The 21492-nt window shown below is 42.8% G+C and overlaps 1 long non-coding RNA gene across 2 annotated transcripts; it reads left to right on the top strand.

Annotated features, from left to right (window-relative positions):
• Window positions 1-949: 949 nt before the first annotated feature.
• Window positions 950-19553, top strand: LOC131812992 (uncharacterized). Of its 2 annotated transcripts, XR_009346571.1 has the most exons (6): window positions 950-1202; window positions 6949-9872; window positions 10123-10358; window positions 10959-11065; window positions 11891-12305; window positions 19260-19553. It is a non-coding gene; the product is annotated as an uncharacterized LOC131812992 (long non-coding RNA). The 2 variants fall into 2 exon arrangements; XR_009346570.1 differs by having other exon boundaries at window positions 6949-10358.
• Window positions 19554-21492: the final 1939 nt, after the last annotated feature.

The raw sequence follows: 21492 nt of genomic DNA, 5'->3' as shown, positions 1-21492 counted from the left end.
GAGAAAGTAATCTTTGAGCAGAGACTTGAATGACAAAAGAGGTCCAGTCAAGAGGAGATCTGGTTGCAGCAAATGCTCAGGGCACAGGCCAGATGGGAGGGGGTCAAGTTCAAGGAACAGAGACACGGCCAAGTTGGCTGGTGAGATGAAGGTGGGCTCAGAGCCGGAGACAGTAGCTAGATGGTGATTGATTAGTTATTTCTGCTCTTGGCGTGGGAGGGGAGAGTGTTGCTAATGTGTGCTCCCTGCTTGCAATCCCTGGTCTAAATGATCCCAGCAATGATATTTCAGGAATCTGCTAGCAAAAGCTTCTTTCTGGTACAGGGTGTGGCTCCACTTGTGTGACTGGGGGAGGGTCCCCCTTGGAAAGAGGGTGGCATTTGAGCTGGTCTTTCAAAGATGCTCATTTCCAAACCAGGGGGTGACACGCCCCTCCCCAGGGCTTCCAGTTCTGTCCTGTGAGTCTGGAATATGCTTCTCCAGCAACTTAGGCAAGAGATACAGCCTGGTTTAGATCAGGAGGACTATCGGTGGAGGCAGAGAAACTGGGCCCAAACCCAGGCTTTCCTGTTCATTAACCATGTGACTGGGCCCTTGGCTTTAATCTTTCTGAGCCACAGTTCCCTTGTCTTTAAAATGGAGCAGTACTAACATTTACCTCTCAGAGGACTGTGAGAATGAAACAATAAATTAGCACATAGGATTTATAAAATGTGATATCAGCCTTTAACACTTAAGATTTACATATTAGTTATACTTATACTACGAAATAGCACTTGGTTTTACAAATGGCTTTTCTCCTTAGAAGGGCTCCGACACCAGCCCCTCAAGCGAATTGGATATTTTCCCTTGAGTGTAAATTGTCACAGCTCTTATGGAAAGTAATTAGCAGTATGCAGTATGCAATGCCCTGGAAAAAAAAAGTCTGTTTCTTTTTGTCCAGGAATTCTACTTCTTAGAAGTTATACAAAAAGAACGAAGTAGACTTCGACTTCGGCTTCTGGCTCTGATGCAGGAGCTGGAAGCAGCCCTCTGCTCCTGTTCAGGACTAGAAACACTGAATGGGATACAGAAGACAAGTTGTGGACGTTCACTCACTGAATGGAATAATATGTAGCAATGGAAACGAACGAGGAACTGCAAGGAGCAGAGACGCGTGAATCTCACAGACATAACCCTAGGCAAAAGGAACGGGATGCAAGGTCTGTATGATTTTATATTTGAATTTTCTAGAAAATTTATTTTATATGTACAATTTATATATAAAATGATATGTATTATATGTGAAATGTGTACTTCAAATATAAATTCATGTAAAGATTCTATATAAAGCTATGTCTAAGATATAAATACACATCACACGTATGAGTACAAAAATATAAGTAAACATACAAATATAATATACACTTACATTTATACATAAATATATCATGTTTTCCATACTAAAGAAATGCAGTATATAAATACAGTATTATAGAAATATTTGCATTTTTATAAATTCACTTTCTTGGTGTTGCAGGTCAGGATAACGTTACTGGGGGGGTGTCGTGGCGGGATGTGGGATCCAAGAGGAGTGGGGGTTCTGGTAATCTTTCCTGTCTTGATGTAGGTGCTGGTTCTATGGGGTACGCACTTTGTGAAACGTCATTAAACTGTACACTTTTGATTTGTGCATTTTTCCATATGTATGGTTCACTTTTTTTTTTTTTTTTAAAGATTTTATTTATTTATTCGACAGAGAGAGATCACAAGTAGGCAGAGAGGCAGGCAGAGAGAGAGAGGAGGAAGCAGGCTCCCTGCCGAGCAGAGAGCCTGATGCGGGACTCGATCCCAGGACCCTGAGACCATGACCCGAGCCGAAGGCAGCGGCTTAACCCACTGAGCCACCCAGGCGCCCCTGTATGGTTCACTTTAATGAGGAAAAAGTTTAGGTAATTAAAAAAGGAAATAATTGGGTGTGTAGATAAAGATGTGTGAATAAAGAGTTTGCTTGCAGCACCACATCTAATGGTGAAAACAGAAATAATGTAGCAGCCCCAAATGGGAAATTCTTCTTAAACAATATGGTAATGATACTGTCTTTCAAATGGTGTTTTCAAAGAATTTTTAACCCTGTGGGGGAATTCTGAAGTTACGCTGTTAATGGAATGTAGTGTTATGATCCCTGGGTGCAGAATTGGAGTCTGGGTTATGACTGGAAAGCTTCTCAGCTCTGGAGGACGGAGGGGAGTGGGAGAGGCTGAATGTGGGGTGAATCCTCTTCTGCTCGGCATCTGCTCACCCCATATTCGAGGGCAGGGGAACAGATCTCATTTCCCGACCTTGCTCTTCCTTTTTCTCGTCTTGCAAAGCCCCCTCATCTCTCAGCAGCTCCCCAGAATCTCTTGGGAACCCCCGGGCAGCGGGCCTGTCCTCCCGCCCAGGGTCACTTTCCTTCCCCAGTGGGGCTCGAACCCTGGGAGCCATCTGGTCTGAATAGCTCCCAGAGGACCCTCAGACTGAGTCCAGATGCAAGGCATGGGGAACAAGGGACACGTATTCCTCCCTGCCCAGTGTTTACAACACTGCTCCTGCCCACGAAGTTATGAGCGCTGTGTGTTATTAGCAACCCTCTCCACCTCTCTCACCACTTGGCTGCCCGCCCTACCCCAGGCCAGTTTTGGATTTAGGATGGCTGCCGCCTTGATGACACCAGGAGCTGGGAGGGACTTTACCATCATCACGTGCGAGAGCCCGATTCCATTCCCATTCGAGCTGCCTTCTGCCCCCATCTTCCTCCCTAAAACAATGGGAGTAGGGTGGGGGGGAGCCCTTTCCAAATTTTCTACAATGGGTTTTTATTACTTTTATTGTAAAAATGATTAAACAATGTTCTTTATCTCTGCGAGTGCTCCAGAGTGGTGTTTCTCAGGTGTTAACGTGCTTTGCCTAGAAATCACCTGGGAGATTGTTCGTGCACATTGTGATTCATTAGGGGTGCGGTGGGGTCGGGAGGGGGTGGGGGGATGTTGCAGCTCTAGGGGGTGCTGCTGATGCACACCTCACTCTGAAGAACAGAGTGATAGAGGATAGCTGTGATCCGTCTCCTTGCTTTTCATTGCCCCCCGACCCCAATGTTTTACTGGTCTTCACATTAATGAATGATGGTTTGGTAGGAAGTTTCCAAGAAATTTGGGATCTACACTTTGGAGGTTATTCCTTTAGAGGTCAGGTTCTCAGATTTGAGCTCCCTTGCTTGCCAAGAAGATACAGCATGGTGAGCTCACAGAAAGGGACCTAGACAAAAATTGAGAGGCCGGGACTTCAGCGCCAGCTGTGCCAGTGACTCAGTTTCCCCCAGTTCAGTATAAAATGTTGGTAAAGAATAATTTTCATGATCCTGTAAAAGGGGTGTCATGAAGTTAGGGAGTGCCCAGTCACTGAGTCCTCACCTAAGAGGCTCGAGGGCCACTTACTGGGGTGTCATAAAGGGTGTCATAGAGGGGAGGGCGGTGGAGAGACCTGGACTTCCCTGACTGCAGTGAGTCTCACCTAGCTTTCACTTTCAAGTTCCATTTCAAGTAAAGTCTGTATTATATCTTCTTGGGAAGATGTACAGGAAAATACTGAAGCTATGTTTGTGAACTATTTGTTTTATTATTCAAAATTGCAGGATCAAGCAGTGCTAGGTTGGGAAGGTTGCTTAAAGACCCGTAGTCCCATTGCTGCCCTGAGGCGCTCTGTAGGAGCCCTGGGGCTCTGGCAGGAAGGGGCTCCCAAGTTCCAAGGGGACCCTAGCTTCTGTGATACTCTCCGGAGCTCGTGGGGGAGCTGGCCCTGGTTGTCTGGACTGAGGACACCTCCAGGGACAGGGGATGACTCCAGGCAGCCTTTTCACCACTAGGTGGGTCTGATTGTTCATGAATTCTCTCAGGTGAGCAGAAAGCTGACTCCCTGTGGCCTTCACCCTTTGACCCAACGTCTAATGCAGGTGTTTTCAAACACCCTGATGACAAATATCACTTGGGAAGCTTATATAAAATTCAACCCAACTCCAACCCACACAAAATAGATTCCCAAGCCCTTCCTGGGGATTGGATTTGATGGGGCTGGGAAATTTTTTGTTTCAATAGCCATACTTCCCTTCCTTTAGGCACATGATATTAATGAGGGAGGCATTTGGATAAAAAAACTCATTCCTTTGATGTGAGGAGAAAAATCCACTACTGAAAGTGGCACATAAAGGCTGACTTCTTTATTTGATAGTTATCACATGAGCTGGTAGGTGATATGTTGCTTTCATCTGAACTTAAATATGAGATACATATATATCTATGTATATATGTATACATATACATAGATATATATATTTCTTCTTAATGTTTTAAAATGCCTCTTTCTCTGTGATAGTGAGAAAGATACATGAGGCTCTTGGAAGGCAGATAAAACTGAACAAAGGATTGACAAAGAAAATATTAAAATATAAAAATAACCCACTATTGTAGTTGTGGTTAGTAGTTGCAAAATTGAAGTCAATGTCCAATATTCAGTTTAGTTGATTCACTTTTTTTTTTTTATCAGACCTAAAAAGAACTACAAAATGCCCATGTACTGCAATGCAGCACTTTCCCTCCTAGAATTTTAAAGGAAATCATTCAGGAGAAGATAAAGGAGACTTATGGACCAAGGTGCTCATCGAAGCATTATTTATAATTCTGATAAAATTATGAACAAATTCAATGTCCAACAACAGAATATTAAGCAAATTGAGATATAATCACAAATGAAATATTATACAGCTATTGAAGTGATTAGAAAATCTGTATATCATCATGCATCTGTATGCTTATGACATTCAATGTAGGTTAGCAGAATGAGAATTTAGTCCACTTATACTTTTTTTGGTCTATGGCCGAGTATTAGAAGAGGACATGGGAAAAGCACACTTCAGTTAAATAATTATTTGCTAAATAAATTTATATTTAAACTAGTGTCATTGGGATGCCTGAGTGACTCAGTCAGTTAAGCGACAGACTCTTGGTTTCAGCTTGGGTCACAATCTCAGGATTGTGAGATCTGGTCCAATGTTGGGCTCCGTGCCTAGCACAGAGTCTGCTTGGGTCTCTCTCTCCTTCTCCCTCTGCCCCTTCCCCCTGCTGTTTCTCTCACTCTCTCTAAAATAAATACATAAATCTTAAAAAAAAAAAAGACAGTGTCATAAATATAATATTGTGATAATAAAGCCAATGGACAACTCCATTTAGAAGAAGCAGAGGATAAGACCTTGATAAATATCCATTGAAACCAAGGTCTCTACCATCTTTGAGGTGCTGGGGAAGGGCCTTTTGGGTCTGCTGGTTCAACTTGCCAACCTTTGTAAGGATGGTTATTTTAGTCACCTTGACAAATGACATTCTGTATCCTCCTTGACTTCGGCAACTGGTAAGCCGCCCAAGAAGTTTTCCTCAAAGTTCGCGTCTACCTTTGGGAGAGATCCAACGTTGGGTGGAGGGGGGGTGTGGGGAGAGGCAGATGCTCAAAAGAGCAACTAGGAAAGCCAGACTTCCCATCTCAAATTTTGTTTTTTTCAGAGCAAAATTCTTTTGTTCAGAACAGATTGGCACCAACGTCTCAAAATTTGCATCAGAGAACCAAGATTCATGTTTGAGTAAAAACAAGGAGGCTAGCACAGCCTGTGTCTCAAAGGTTCCTCCTGCCCCCTCCCCACTCCCACCACTCACTCACATTCTCTAGTTCTAGTCTGCTAGGGGCCCAGAAGCACAACGAGTCCAATGGGGAACAACTTACTGAGGCGAGGGCCTCTGGAATAAAAGATGAACCTCAGGGCCAGGAGCGCAAGAGAGCAGTTCTGGGGGCTGGTGCAGGGGCCTCGGGTTCCCTCCATTTCCATGGTAGGCACCCTGCCCCTGAGGATTAAATTGACCAGGTTTGATCCTGAATAAATGGGGTAGTACTGGTTATTTTGGAATGAGCTGGACTGAAGTTGAAAGAGCACATATTTTGGAGTCAGAAAAGCCTGTATCCAGTCTTTGCTGTCTCTTCTTAGCGATGAGATCTTGAGCAATCACATCACCTTTCTGGGCCTCAGTTTCCTAACTCATGAAATCGGAAAATAATCCCTGTCTTGTACAACTCACAGAGGTAGTGGAAAGATCCTTTAAATAATAAATTGAAAGTACTTGATAACTGTAAAATATTATGCCTGTTAATTATTTTAGTAAGTAATAATGGCTATAGTGACATTGCAATTCTGAATTTTATTTTGGGGTCTTGAGTATCGATCCCCACAGGCTCATGATTATTTAAGGGCTGATTTATGAGCTGCCATGTACTCAGGTTATGGCAGAAATTAAATTTCTTTTCCATCTGTGCTCATGCGGCTGGGGCTGCAGGTGAGGGTGGTAAACCAGGCGGTCAAAGTATCTGAGGAAGGAGCCTGCTCTAAGAAAGCCAGACTAGACACTGTAGCCTTTGTTTATCCTTAGTCTTTGCTTATTCAAAATCCTTGAGTTATATATAAAGAGGATATACGGGCCAATGCCATAATGATAGGAAGACATCTTGCAGTCCCTTGCGAGAGTGATGGATGACAGAAGTGTCCAAGTTGCTCAGATGAGGAACTGACTACGCAAGGGGCTCCCCGTTGACCAGGTGGAAGCAGAGCCCCCCAGCACCAGGGTGGGTGGGACACACAGTGACCAAGACGGTGGGCACCTTCCATCTGAGCCCTCTCCACAGTATTTGTACCCCTTCCTTCCATTCTTCCCCTCCCCAGGTCTCAATTTCAAGGTCAGGGACCCTAAACCCTGAGAGATGAGAATCAGCAATTCATTGCCCCTCTTCCCTTTTGTCCTGTCCTCCCACGCCACAGTAATAGTGATGATGCCTAATGCACGTTTCCAGACATTACTCAAATGATATAATAATTCTTTTTTTTTTTTTTTGTAGAAGAACCAGATGACAGATGTGATATATAAGAAGAGTGGAGCTCTCCTTTCCCTACTCCTCCCCACCCCCGGAGGAAGTGTGATGTACACTCTTCTCCCCTTTTGATGCATTTACACATGTTAATGTTAATCACGTATCGTTTTGCTGCTTGCTGTTTCCACTAAGTAATATATTTTGGAGACCTTCCTGTTGCCGTATTTCTAACGCATTCTGCTTTCTGAACAATGGGTAATCTACCGTAATTTACTCACCTATGCCCCTCCCTTATTCATAGTAAATTAGGTTTTTAGTTTTTTGCTACTTCATACAATCCCATGGTGGGCATTCTTGGCCCCATATACATGAATTTGAAAAATGAGTTGTGTGGGGCCCAGGAAGAGCTCTAGGAGGGGATTGGCCACATCAATTGATATGTGCATTTGAAATTTTGATGAATGTTCTCCAAAGGTCTTCATCAGGTGCCTTCATCAGTTTATACTCACAGTGTGTATGAGAATGTCTGTTACTTCACGTTTTTGCCAACTAATCTATCTTTCTACTTTGGATTAAAAAATTCTCTTTTCCCTGACTAATGCAGCTCTATATGAATATTAATTGTGTGTGAATTATTAATTTTCTGTGAATTGCCCGTTTATTTCCTTTGCCAATTTTGATAATTGCATTGTCTTTTTCTTTTTGCTTTGTTAGAAACGCTATATGTTCTGGATAGTAATCCTTCATCTGAGTGTGTAATTTAATTTTTTCCCCACATGAACAGCTAATCGCTCCATGCTCACTTGTGGGTTAGTCCATCGTTTCTCTATTGAACTACTACCTCAATGGTATACTCAATTTTCATGTATACTTGACTTTGTTGCTGGCATTATTATTCTGACCCACTGATCTATTTGTTAGTATCTGCACCAGTGCTAGACCGTTTTAACTACTACAGCTTACCATGCATTTTGACATCTGGTAGGATAAGACCCAAATAAGAAATGCTGTTGAATTTAGACTGGAATGGCATTGAGAGATAAATGTGGGGGAAATCAGGGTATTTTCAATACCAAATCTCCCCCAATAGGTTTACAACTTAATTTGTCTAGGTTCTTATGTCATTTTTATCTCCAAATAGATATTGCACACTTAAAAATTATATTTGTTTTCTAGGAATTTTATGGTTTTTGTGTAAAATGAGTTCTTTTAAAATTATTATTCCATTAATACTAGTATATTGAGATGCTATTGGAATAAGCATATAGATGTGTCTCTCCATAGTTTTTAAGTTTTTTTCTTATTAGTTCTGGTAGTTTTCTCTTGGTTCCCTTGGATTTTTTTAGGTGGGTATCAGAAAGGGTATTATCTCCCAGTTTGTTTTCCTTGTTCATTACCTGTTTTTTTCCCACTAAGCTGTCACCCCAGAAGAACAGGTCCCTCTCTGCCTGGGCACTGCCTTATGTCACAGAGTAGATGCTTGGGGCATACTTAGGGAACAGAGACGCATTTGGTTTTCATTTTGTTTTTTCCAGACAAGGGGCGTGGGAGACAGTATCTCTCCGTCTCTTTAGCTTGGGAACAAGTTGAATTTTGTTGTCTTCACTGCATGCGAGTGGGCTGGCTCAGGATTCTAACACTGAAGTGCCAGCCCCTGCGTGTGCAAAGTGAAGACAATGAAAGTGCTCATGTCACGGTGTTTTTAAGCGCACTAAATGAAAAATGTATACCAAGCATTTCTCACTGTGGGATACGTGTAGCTAGCCCATGTCCAGGAAATGCTTACTGTCTTTTTAGTCCCTCATGAAACGTGGAGGGGCCTTCCTGAGCCTCAGTTTCTTCTCAGTGTCCGAGGCAGAAAGGAATCCCTGCCCTGCGGAATCACGGGGTGATATGGGATCAAAAGACAGCATGGAATTTGAAAACAGTGACGTGTCATGAGAATATTGTGATTATTTCCTGCATTGCCCAAGAAAGAGCCCCTTCAGTGAAAAGAAGCTGGGAGGCAGTGTGTCCTGTGGGCAGAGAATAGACCTGGGGCTGGACCATCCTTCGCTCATGGTGTTTACCAGCTGTGTGACTTTCGGCAGATCACAAACCCCTCTGACCCTCATCTTCATTGTTATTACTGTTCCTTCTGCAAAGTGATAATAACACCTGTTTCACGGGGTTACCGTGGGGATTAAATGAAAAGGAATACATAAAGACCCAGTTTAGCATTTTTCACAGAAGTGGGTATTTAATAAATGATACCTATTAATATTATATTTGTATGAAAAGGATTGGCAAGCCATGATTTAGAACATTCTCTTTCCAATTTTCCATCATCGAAATAATCACACTTCTCACATCCTCACTGGCAGATTTCACAGCTAGTGCATTCAGGAAAAGTTATTTATTTGAATAACAAATTCTTTGCCCATTTCCCAACCTGCGCATTGGAGCAGAGGTTAGTGGAGGTGGGCAGCGTGGGGTGGATGGAAGAAAGGGTGATGGCGGTCAGAAAGCTTACTTGGGTAGGGCCCTCGCTGGGTTCCAGGCATGCCCTCACTCAGCCTCAGCTTACAGATAAGAAAGCAGAAGCCCAGAGAGGCTAGGTAACTTGCCCAAGGCCACATACCTTTAGAGGTAGAGGCCAGAATTGAGTCAGCAGCTGGACTTCAGAATCTTCTACGACAATGGAAGAACCCTAAGCCTCCAGTGTGCTGCTTTTCATGGGTTTAGGTTACTTGCTCACAATACAGGCTTGACGAATGCTTTTTTGAATGAATGAAGAATCACTGAATAAATGCATAAACAAAGGTAGTCCTCCTCAGAAGATCCCCATAAACAAGACCATACGAGTATGCTGTGAGACCATATACTTATAGAAGCGTAGGAGTGTGCTGTGAACAAGACTACAAGGGACGCCCAAGAGAACCATGCCATTCACTTTCAGCCTGGAACTCTAGGTAATGATCACTCTTAGCATCTCTTCTTGGCATAGATTTCCTCCTATTAATTATACTGACCCATGTGGTTGGCTGGCTAGCTGCTCAGCAAACCAAGTCTATGTTTCCCAGCTTCTTTCCCATCAAAGTGTGCTATGACAAGGATTCTTGCCAATGGGATACGACCGGAATGAGGGGTATGACTTTCTGGCTGTGAGAGGTAGGCGTGTGCCTTCTCTTTCCTTCCATTTTCCTCATCTGCTGATTGTAGGTGGGACATCCGGAAGCCCCAGAGGGCGAGGACAGAGCCACAATGTAGAAGGGGCCCAGGTCGTCGGAAGCCTCCTTGCCAACCAGCAACATCAGTGTTGGATGTTCCCATGAGCCATACGACATTTATGGTGTTAAACCACTGAAATTTGGAGATGTAGTCCAGCTCTGAACATAATTTCACTCAAACCCCTGATTCCTTCTGAATTATCGAATCTCCTCAGAGAGTTCTTACAGGTGAGTTTGTCTTGTTGTTGATAAGCCGTGAAAGCACAAATAATGAATAAAAAGTGGAGGCCGAAGAAGGACGCCCCAGAAGTTCCTTCTCACTGTCTACTGAGGGTCAGGAAATAGTCCTGACAATTTACGAAGCAGTTTTACCTCATCCTCTAACCCAGTTAGCGGTGTATTTGTTATTAAACCAGGAGGAGATCGATGTCCAGTTAAGGGGTTTCCCTGATAACTCAGGGGCAGTGTGGGGACTCCAGCCTCATCTCTCCGGCCGGGCATCCTCTGCTCTTTTGTCACAAAGAGGTCATAAACGTGCTGTTCTCCGGGGGAAAAGTTCGCTTTCGGGAAATATGGTGTGTAAAGATGGTTCCGACAAGTGCCTTGTCCTTTCCGTCTTTACACCTTTGTCTCTGCCAGCGTTTCTTTGGGATGGAGTGCCCCAAGCTTGTGATTAGAAACAGCTGCAGAAACAAGAGGAAAACATCTTCTAAAAATAAGTAGCGCCCTAGAACACAGTGTGCCAGGCCTTGTAGGAGGTGGATGGGGCGGCCTCTCCACAAGGAGAGCTCTGGTTCTCACACACAAGGTGACTGTTTCTGTTGGCAGCTGCTCCCAGGAGCCTCCATGAACTGGATCTCAGGACCGGGGGCAGAAACTCATCCTTCTACTCAGGAATGTGAAGACTTCCTTCAGGAGTTCGGACGGCTTCTAAGGTAGAGCCTAATTAGCCCGGAGATACTGTTAGTCAGTTATATGGTTGGTTCAGAAGTATTTAATGATACCGGAAAATGCTCACCAGGAAAAAAAAAAAAAATCAGGTCACGAAATAATATGATGCAGAATGGTCTAATCAAGAATTTATTAAAATTTGATACAGCCGCACACACATTTGGCAAAAAAGATCGAAAAAGAAGGCACCTCAGTGTAGCACGAGTTATTTCTGGATGATGGGAGATCAAAGTTGAAATAAATTTATTTTTAAATTCCTTTCTGTCATTTTTAATTTTTGTAAAGTCAACATTCACTGTTTTTATAGTCAGAAAAAAAAATGCTGTCAGACAGAAGTAGAGGTAAGTTTTTCCTGAATCGATTTAATTTTGAGCTTTTTGCTCATTTTCCAATTATAGCTTTGTTGGGAAATAAAAGAAAATTAAATAAGCTACAGGAATTTTGTCAAAAATAATAAATTGCTATTAATGGTATAAATTATATAATAAGTTATCAGATTAAAATTGAAAGCCAGCATTACAGGTTATTCATATAATACCCCACTTCAAATGTTCCCATTTATTTGGAATCACCTAGCTTGCTTCATAGAGTTAAGATAACAGAGAACCAGTTTCATTTTGTCATTGTTGGGGTTTTGGTTTGGTTGGGTTTTCCTAAAAAATTGTACAAACAAACAAAGCCAACCCTCCACAGAGAAAATTAAGGAGCAAGCCAGATGACCGAACACAGACAGATACTTTTGATGGAAAGTTAAGAATTACATTTTCTAAAGTGGTATTTATAAGAAAACAATCAAGTTCTTCCTACAGGTAAATGAACAAAGGCCAGAAGTGTCTTTTGTGCAATAAAAATATAAGGAATGAAATAACAAGTGGAGGCTAACCCTGACTGGCGAACGAAGCAGTCACAACACACATAGCTATGAGATGCCCCAAATGCTGACAAGAATGGTTGTGAAGATGGTCAACCTCTGATGGCCTTCCTGGAATCTCCTTAGAGATAGCCCTCGAGAGAAATCCCTACCAAGGAGACCCTTTCTTCCAGGTGTCTCCACTGGGAAAGCGAGCTGTGCAGATAACTCAACAGAACCAAAGGCTAAAGGAAGACAAAAACGAATTCCAGTATTTTCTCTGAGTGTAAGGAAAAAAGACCCGAAGAAAATCCTATGGTCAATGGACTAGGAAAGGAAGGAAACTCTGGCATTCCAACTTAAAGGAACACAAGGTAATGATTATACTCACAATGATGAGGACCACATCGAATTATGAGATAAATTTATTGTAAAATACCAAGTGTAAGAGAATATGCCATCCTATTTCTGCTATGACTGCTGTGATTTCAGTGTAAAATCACATGTGCCTACGATTGGGGATGGAAAGGAAGACAGAATGAAAGCGGTTGCATCTTGGTGAGGTCACATATGACCTTCCTCTTTGCTTAAACATATAAAAATATATATATTGTTTTGAATGCGTGCTTTATTTTTATTTTATTCATTTATTTATTTTTTTTTTTAAGATTTTGTTTATTCATTTGACAGAGATCACAAGTAGGCAGAGAGGTAGGCAGAGAGAGGAGGAAGCAGGCTCCTCCCTGAGCAGAGAGCCGGATGTGGGACTTGATCCCAGGACCCTGAGATCATGACCTGAGCTGAAGGCAGAGGCTTAACCCACTGAGCCACCCAGGTGCCCCTATTTTATTTATTTTTAAAGATTTTGTTTATTTGAGAGAGAGAGAGAGAGAGAGCATCCATGAGCAGGGGGAGTGGCAGGCAGAGTGAGAGGAAGAAGCAGGCTCTCCCCCAAGTAGGGAGCCTGATGTGGGGCTCAATCCCAGGACCCTGGGATCATGATCTGAGCCAAAGGCAGCCGCTTAACCGACTGGGTCATTCAGGTGCCACTGAATGCGTGTTTTAATGAAAAGAAAGAAGATTTATATTTCTGCTCATCTCCATAAACAAAGAGAAGTCTTCTAAGTGTGAGATCCTGTGCAATTTGAGTTGATGTAATTCTGTTTTAGAAATTAAAAAATGGGGCGCCTGGGTGGCTCAGTGGGTTAAGCTGCTGCCTTCGGCTCAGGTCATGATCTCAGGGTCCTGGGATCGAGGCCCGCATCGGGCTCTCTGCTCAGCAGGGAGCCTACTTCCTCCTCTCTCTCTGCCTGCCTCTCTGCCTGCTTGTGATCTCTCTCTGTCAAATAAATAAATAAAATCTTAAAAAAAATTAAAAAATGATTAAACAATGACTATAATTGGTTAATTACGCAAATATTAGTTAGGCTTCGTATTTGCTTTCTATGGCCTCGGTAAGAAATCACTACAAACCGGGTGGTTTAAAACAACACCTGTGTATTGTTTTATGGTGCTGTAATTCAAGAGTCAGACACAGGTCTCACTGGGCTAAGATCAGTGGCAGAGCTGTGTTCTTTCCAGACTCTCCAGGGGAGAATCCATTTCCTTGCCTTTCCCAGTGTTGGGGGGCTGCCTGCATTTCTCAGCTCGTAGCCCCTTCCTCCATTTTCAAGGCCTGCGATGGCCGATGGCCGATGGCCGATGGCCTGCTGAGTAACATTCCATCACGCCCACCCTCTCCTCTGCCTCTTCTTTTACTTTTAAGCACTCATGTGGTTAGTCTGGGCCCACCAGGATAATCTCCCTGTCTGTGGCCAGCTGATTAGAATCCAAATTGTCTCTGAAACCTCCATTCTCTTTCGCCAAGTGAGGTAACCCATGAATTGTTATTCTGCCTGCAGTAAGGTCCTCCTCCGTTCTAGAGGGGGCGCTAGTGGATATTGGGGAAGCGAGGAAAGGGTCCGAAAACGAGGTTCATGGTTAGGAGTTGAGAGGAGCCGTGTAGGGGAAGACCCACAATCTGGTGTGGGCAGAGATGAGGGTCGTTGTAAACTAGAACGCAGACAGTTGGGAGGGCAGCATGGTCATGGGGTCCCGAGGGAGGCTCGTGATGGACTGGCATTAGGCTTGGGACTGGGCTTTAGAGGATAAGTAACATTTGGGTACAACAAGACGGCAAAAGAAGCCAGTGGTATTTCGAGTAATAGATATTAAATCAAAGCCAATGAAATAGCCATTTTCGTAGGGGAAACAGTCAAGTATTGACTTTTTTTTTAAATATTTTATTTATTTATTTGACAGAGAGAGAGATCACAAGTAGGCAGGAAGGCAGGTAGAGGGAGAGGAGGAAGCAGGCTCCCTGCTGAGCAGAGAGCCTGATGTGGGGCTCGATCCCAGGACCCTGGGATCACGACCTGAGCTGAAGGCAGAGGCTTTAACCCACTGAGCCACCCAGGCACCCCAAGTATTGACTTCAACCTCATGCATCAAAACAAAAGGCACAGAGGCAAAAGGTGGCAGTAAGTGTCATAGGAAAAACTCTGAAGACCTCTTCCTACCTCCTTTCTTACTACCTTGGTCAGAAATTTCCAGTTTGCTTGTTTGTTTTATCAGCTGTTCCCACTCTTATTTTTCCTTGCACAGTTTCCAAGGCGTCAGTTATGTAGTTCCCTTCTGAGAAAAGTAACCTCTTCGCAATTTTTTTATGGCTTGCAAAGCTTTATGCTTTGAGCAGAACAAGTTCTGCTGTTTTGATTGGACCAGCTGGAGCTGAAGGCTGCCTAGCAGAGAAACTCCTCCTTGGATCCTGATCACCAGCCCCATTGGATGGCACCTGCTTAGAAAAGTCAAACAGGAGAGACCCAAAGAAAGCAGACAATGAAGGGGGGAGGAGGGAGGGAGGCTGAGAGCTGCTCTTGCTGTGTCCTTCCAATATGTTTCCATTATGGAAGATTTCCTGAACGTGTATCTGTGTCTCAAGGTCAATGAATATAGTGTTTGGCCTGTTTCACGGAGGAAACCTGTGGCCTCACCAAACTGCTGAGTCTGTTGTGCCTGCAGGTTATTTTGGTTATTATGATTTCCAGATTGAGTTATTTGTGAGTTAAGGACAGTCCTTTGGGGAGCCAAGTGCTTCTCTTTTACCCTTACCACAGGTAGCTCTTATTTACTGACTTTCAGAAAGTCACCCATAGAATTTTTTTCTTCCAAGTTCTGGATACTCTGTATCATATCATCATATCCTATCCTATCATATCATATCATAACATGTCATGTCACTTTATTGGTCTTGATTCACAAGGGTGAGGACAGTCCTGAAAGCCCTGATCTAAAATCCAGAGAACATAGGACCTCCTGGATGGTGGCATTGCATGGCCTCAGCCTCAGTTCTCAGTTCTCTATGGCAAAAATGGAAAGAAATGGTTAGAATGAATTACAAGCCTCTGCATTCACATTTGTCTGTTTTTTTTTTCCCTTTCCAAAAATAGAATGTTATTAAAATTCAAAGCAGAGGAGGAGTCATGAGGGTTGCTGAGATACAAGGCAGGCAAACGCCTTAAGAAAGAAAATAGTAGACTAGTTAATAAATTAATTCAGGAAAGAAAGAAAAGGTAACTAAATGAAAGGAGACACCTCTAGATGGTATTATTAGTAATCACTGTGATAAGATGGAATAAAATAGAAGCGGACAGGAAGGCTAGAGAAAAGAAATGGTTTCCAAAAAGTGTCTCAGAAATTTAGAAACAGGAAGATTTTGGATCAGCCCCTTTTTATAATCACAAGCTTCAAGGAATTATAAAAAGGACATTAGAAACAATAACCAGCAAACTGGAAATTATTACCAGCCAACAGGAAGAAAAATTAGGTTCACAGAAAAGAGGGAAAAGGCAGCTAGAGCCAAGGAATTCCGTAAGCTGGGCTTTCACACAAGAGAGAGCCCTGAGGACTGGCAGAGGAGGGATGTTCCCCAGGGTACAGGTGAACTTGAAGGAAGTGAAAGAGGAAACAGGAAGAGCACAAAGAAAATTCTTGTAATACGGTTCCCAAAGAACTACAGTAGGAACAACTCAAGGACATCCACAAAAAGTAACCCTACATAATTAGTGGCTCAAAATTCCTGAAGTCCGCATGGAAAGAAAAGATTTTAACAACATATGGAAGAAGAAAAATGCCATCCTGTACAGCTCAATAGAAACAAAATACGCCATAGTTAGCAAAAGCCACTCCTGGAGAAAGCAAAATGTATGGTTCCTGAGTACGTACACACTGGTAGTACACCAACCCAAACAAGAACGTAGCCCCAGGGCAGGTTTCCAGCCAAAATACATTGTTGCATTCAGAGATTTTCATACAGCCAGAAAGTCCACAAAAAATAATCAGTCTTGGTGCTGAAAGAAAACGTTCAGAGCTCAGAAAAACTTGTTATTCTCTTATTCCAGGTGGGGTTAAGACGAGGACTGTGCTAGGGAGGGTCATCAACCATCCTGGGTTGGCTTGAGATGTGGGACTTGGTGTGCTCCAGCCAGGTGGCCAGGAGCAAACCGGGACGGTGGGTCACCCCAGCACTAGTTTCTTCCACGTGACCACACAGCGAAGCTGGTTGGGTTCACACGGTCAGTAAAATTAAGACAGAGAATTCTCTGAGCTCTTCCAGTACTGCAGTTTCAAGTTTGTTGTTTTCTCCTGCCTTCTAGGAAAATATTCCTCAAATATTCAGCATTTGGTGGTTCATTCACGCATCCGATTAAATATTGACTGTGTGCTTTTTCATGCCTTGGGATGGGTGTGTAGTTACAATGACAAACACGCCCCTGCCTTCATGGGGCTCAGAGGCAGAGTGGAGGGCAGGGTATGAGAGAAACAAACACAACTATGCATATAATTGGAAATGTGATAGGTGGTCTAAAGGAGACCAACAGAGTGGTGTGCTTGAGAATGCCATAGAACATGTAATTTCCACCAAAGGAGGGGAGTTCAAATCAGAAAAGCCTGTCCCAAGAAGTGGTCTGAAAGCACAGACCTGCAGGATGGGAACAGAGAGGAGCCAGAGGAGGAGCGGGGGGAAATGAGTGTGTGGAGATGGAGGGCAGGATGTTCCAGGCAGAATGTGCAAAGATCCTGAGGCAGGAAGGAGCCTGGTGGGTTGAAGGACTTGAGAGAAAGCGAATGTCTCTCTTCCATTAAGGGGAAAAGAGAAACACTTTACCCTTCAGCTGGAAGAGCCAGGAGTACACGGAGTGATGGTGGTCAGCGTGGTCTAGCAGAGTTGGTGAGAGAGAGAGAGAGAGACAGAGACAGAGAGAAGAGGTTGGGGGAGAGATCCAAGAAACAAAGGCTAAAGATCAGTAGATAGTGACTCTTTTTGCCTGAACTCTTCTTATAACATCTAAAGAAATCAATATAACTGCCCCGGGGTCTCTCCGATGAACACACAGTATAAAAAGCTTTGGGACACAGATGCAAGAAGCTCTGAAACAGAGCTGAAAATAAGAAATGACAGAGACTTAGGAGGATGAGTGGTGGAGGATAAATCCCTACCTAATCTGAGATTTGCAAAAAGGAGGAGAAAAAAAAAATACAAAGGTCGTTTTTAGCTATACTAAGCGCCAGAAGAAGGGGGGGGGGTCCTTAAAATATGAGCAACATTTTGGCTAGCAGATGGTCTCATGCCAAGATGACCCAGAAATACCTAAATATTGCTTCACGGTCACCTTAAGAGGCCCCCAAAAGAGAGACACCTGAGGGACTGTGACAGAGGAAAGCAGTTTATTCTTTAGCTAATCTTTTTTTTTTTTTTTTAAGCATAAATGAATCCATAACCTGTTAATTGCTCAGGATAAACCTGTAGGGAGGATTTTTCTATGCTTCTAAACAACATCTTTGGACCTATTGAAGGTTCTAAGTAAAATCCCTGTGAAAATGTTGAAATATGCTTTACAATTTTTAAGATGAAACAAAAATGGGAGTCCTGTCTGAAGTCCTGGATTCCAGAAATCCATTATCACACTGACAGGCTGGAAGGAGGACCTACCAGAAGGATGGGATTCAGCGATGATAGGAGAAGCCAGCGCGACGGAAGAGGGGCCAGAAAAGGCTTCTCTGTGCAAGAGTCCAGGCTGGGGCTGCCGGGGGGGTGGGGGGGTGGGGTGGCTGCTCTGGTCTAGAGGAGCCCCTAGGGATGGGCGCAGAGGGCGGTGTGGCCTCAACCTGGGAGACTTCCTCCGCGCAGTCCTCCATCAACCGCCCCTCTCCACGGGGCTCCTGCGAGCTCTCTCTGCTGGTTCAGGTCCAGGGCTGCGGCGCATGCGCTGAGCCAGGCGCTTGTCCTGTTCTCTTTTGCTTGTAAGGTGCCAACAAGGTTCCGTAACACAATGATGAGAAGCTTTCTTCCTATGGTCAACCGAATCTTTGGGCGCATACATGCCAAGCAGCACAGGGAAACATAGAAAGGAAATGCAAGTTCCTAACAGAAAAATTCAGAAATGATTTTAAGCCCGAGGAAGTCAACACATGGTTTGGACTTTCAAATATAATTTGAATGGTGATGGTGACCTGAATTTTTATCCTAGTTCTTCCTATAAAATTCCCACTGGGCTTTTGTTTTACACGCTTGGAAGAAATGCTGAAAAGTTTTATATGGCAAGACAGAATAAACAGAAAGCCACTAATGAAGTCAAAAATCAGAGAGGGTGAGTTCAGGCAAATTGTCAGCGTTATTGAAAAGCAGTGCGGGTCACATGGTGCTAACAAGAAATAGAGCAGACACACAGCCTTTGGAGTTAGAAGACCTTAGTTTGAATCACACGCTGTCCCTTAGTGTCCGGGTTGGGGTTGTCATATAAAGGGGTTGCCGATAGTTATTTGAGTAGGATTAAATGAGATGATGAAAGCAAAACATTTAGCACAAGGTCAAGCATATAATAAACACTCAAATTTATTATTATTGCTGTTATTATTATTGCTATAATTTTAGGATGCATGAAATCATGTTGAGAATCCTCACTATCAACTGACTAAAAAAATCACTTTAATAATAGACCCAACAGGCAACAAGGTCTTAAATTCACAGGCCTCGTAAATATCTCGAGAAGCCAGCCAATGAAGTCTCATCTAGTTAAATCACCTTTATAAGCCGAGAGACAATGTCAACATCAAGCCAAAGTGTTAGGGACTGAATGTTTATGTCCACCCCCCACCCCATGCATATGTTGAAATCCTAACCCTCAATGTGATAGTATTGGGAGAAGTTCCACCCTCATGAATGGGAATAGTGCCCTAACAAAAAGAGATGGCGCACAACTTGCCTCTCTCTCTCTGCCCCCTGCCAGGTGAGGCTACAATGAGAAGACAGCCGTCTACAAATCAGGAAGCGGGTCCTCACCAGATGCCAGATCTGCCGGCACCCTGACTTTGGACTTCCCAGCCTCCAGAACTGTGAGAAATAAATGCTGTTGAAGCCACCAGGGCTGTGGTAATTTCTTATAGTATCCTGAACTGACTAAGATACTAAGACAGTAGGAGTCTAAAAAAATAAGAAGACAACAATACTGGCCCAGTTGCTTAGAGGTGATAAATTTATGCAGTATTTAAGTATGTAAGAAACAGCACTAGATAATATCACCTACTTAGAATATGCAAAGCTAGAATGTCTCTGCCAAAAGGCAGGCAACGACGAGGTTTTAATGAAAAGAACAAATGGGATAAGATGACAACAAGGAAAAAGAAAAAGCTAATAATAGATTAAGAATTAATCTCAAAAAAGATGATGTTCACATAAAAATAAGTTTAAAAATGCACACTATTTTCACAACCAGAGAAATTAAAATAATTTATTAAAAATATTGATAGCATCTAAAAATCTCCCATGCCGGTAGAACACACGTGTGGAAGTATTGACAAGATTATGCTATGGAAAGATTTGTTTTAAAGCAATTAAAAAGTAGTAGTAATAAACACGAAAACAATATAGCCAATGAAAACAGCAATCTTGAACATTGGAAATAGGTCAGAAAGGAACACAGATATACAGAGAGCAGATATAATGCAGCACGCATACCCATTTCTTTTTCTATTTTGTTTTTTTACATGTGCCCATTTCCTAAGAGGTACTTTGGTTTTGTAGGAATTACGAATCCTTGAATTCAAGACAGAAATATGAAACCAAGAAAATGCATAACATTTGCACCAAGTTGGGTGATGGTCTCTTTAGATACATGACTTGACATAAATTGCAAACATTTTGGTTTTTTTTTTGTTTGTTTGTTTTCTTTTGTTTTGAAGACTATAAGACAATGATGTGGAAATCTCAATATAAAATCTATGTTGAGAGATTCACCTAAAATCTATGTTGAGAGATTTATTCACCTTTCCATCTGAAATCGGAAAGCTGTCCATGAATGTGGAACAAAGTTTAAACTCCGAAGTTCTCTGCTCTTCTCTGGTTAAGAGCAGATGCCCTGAATCAGGCTCGCTGGATTGAAATCCGGCTCTATCACTGATGTGTGCTAGCTGTGAGAACTGGAAGAAGCTACTCTTTAGTCCTTAGTTGATTTCATCTGTGACATAAGGACCATCTTGTGTGATCGCACAGTGCCGGGTGCATGGTGAGTGCAGAGACCAACCACATTTATCATCCGGTCCTCTCCCTGCATGTTCAGTCTTCTCTTCTTGCACGCTTCTTTTATTAATTAATTAATTAATTAATTAATTAATTTATTTATTTTTAAAGGTTTTATTTATTTACTTGAGAGGATGGGGGTGCAGAGGGAGGGAGAGAATCTCAAGGAGACTCCATGCTGAGCACAGAGCCAGACACAGGGCTCAATCCCACCACTGTGAGATCATGACCTGAGCTAAAATCAAGAGTCAGACACTCAACTGACTTAGCCACCCAGGTGCCGCTCTTCCTGTATCATTCTTCTGGAAGAAGAGCCGTTTCCTGAATACACCCCATCATCTCCTGCCTCTGTCTTTAATCTGATGTTTTTAAAGGAAACTCAGGCTTATTAGAATTCCTACAGTTAAGCATCAACACCTGGACTTGAACTCAACTTTGTTGAATAGCTGACTCCTGCTTTTATGCCACTTCTACTTCCCATCTTACGCTTACTTCCACATTGATGGACAAGGTTGTATCAGAAAAATCCCCATCGAAGAAAAGCTAGGGGAAAATATCTGTTTAAAGTTGTAGATGAACTACCAAGAAACCAGGATTTAAAGTGTCAAGATCCTTGAAAGAAGGAATACTCATTGAGATGAGCCTGCTATTCTGCATTGCTTTTCCTCTTGAAGCATTTGCTGTTTCATCAGAGGAAGTAGGCTAGCGGACGCCTAGTCCACGCCTACTGATTAGGAGACTCAGTATTATCACTTCTCCCCAAATTAGTTTATAGATTATTATAAGCCTAATCAAAATGTCAGCAGATGTGTGTGTGTGTTTGTGTGTGTAAATTAACAAGCTGCTTCCAAAATTTATATGGTGATACAGAGCACAGAAAATACCCAAGAATACCTAAGGCAATCTTGAAGAATGAAATGGAAAGATTTACATTTCCAGCTAAA

The sequence above is a fragment of the Mustela lutreola genome, chromosome 12 (genome assembly GCF_030435805.1).
Source record: "Mustela lutreola isolate mMusLut2 chromosome 12, mMusLut2.pri, whole genome shotgun sequence".
Classification (NCBI taxonomy): domain Eukaryota; kingdom Metazoa; phylum Chordata; class Mammalia; order Carnivora; family Mustelidae; genus Mustela; species Mustela lutreola.
The sequence above is the reverse complement of the archived record's forward strand: the minus strand, read 5'-3'. Positions and strand labels throughout refer to the sequence as shown.